Raw genomic sequence first — 1,137 nt, 5'->3', positions numbered from 1 at the left:
CAGCGCTTATCTATCAGGATGCTCACATTTTAAAGACATGAAAAGATTAATATTTCCACAGGAATGAGAAAGGAAGTAGGTTTTATCTAAGAAGGAATTCACTGTCTTAGTTACCTGTTACCAGAAATCTAGGGTACTAAGTATTTAAGGTGCTTTCTTTTTTTAAGATGTGAGTCGAATGAATTTTTTTTTCAGTGAAGAGCCCAAAAATAGGTGTCCCCCCAAAAATGTATACACACTGTGAATGATTATAAGGCAGAATACATCTCCTTTTCAAAATGTAATAGAATATGCAGCAAGCCGTAACCGGTTTGGCTCAGTGGATAGATCGTCGGCCTTCGGACTGAAGGTCCCAGGTTCGATTCTGGTCAAGGGCATGTACCTTGGTTGCAGGCACATCCCCAGTAGGGGGTGTGCAGGAGGTGGCTGATCGATGTTTCTCTCTCATCAATGTTTCTGACTCTCTATCCCTCTCCCTTCCTCTCTGTAAAAAATCAATAAAATATATTTTTTAAAAATTGTGATCCTCTTTCTAACTTTGTATTAGAAAATAGATTGTGATAGTTACAACAGTTATTTAGAGAGAATCTTTAATGAGAAAAATTAAAAGTTAACTGGAGGGAATCTCCAACATGGTCTTCAGCAAGCATGTGACATAGCAGAGGGTGCATGTGTGCATCGTGGGGTTATGAGTTCAGTGGTCACGTTGGTTACAGTTCCGTTGAACCAAATTATTGGTCGGATCTCCAGTGACTTCAGATGTATTTTCTTTCTCACCAAATCTACTTTAGCCCAAAACTTGTCAATTGCACCTTTTCAAATTCTCTCAATCTATCCCCACTTTTCAGTGCACTGCCATTGTTTTAGACAGATCCTCATCATTTCTCCTTTGGACTATAGAAATAGTCTTCTAATAGGTCTGCTCCCCATCAGCATTATCTGGTTTATGTCCCACACATCACTAGAATGATCTTGGTAACAGAAAAATCTACTCATTAAAGTTCTTTAATGTGTCCGCACAACAGGAAAATTTCAAATCCTTAACCAAAGTGTAACATTGCTTCTGATTTGGTCTCTGCCAGCCGCACTAGACTCACTTCTTGTTCTCCACCCCCCATGCCATGTCCCTCCCTTCCC

The sequence above is a fragment of the Myotis davidii genome, unplaced genomic scaffold (genome assembly GCF_000327345.1).
Source record: "Myotis davidii unplaced genomic scaffold, ASM32734v1 scaffold982, whole genome shotgun sequence".
Classification (NCBI taxonomy): domain Eukaryota; kingdom Metazoa; phylum Chordata; class Mammalia; order Chiroptera; family Vespertilionidae; genus Myotis; species Myotis davidii.
The sequence above is the reverse complement of the archived record's forward strand: the minus strand, read 5'-3'. Positions refer to the sequence as shown.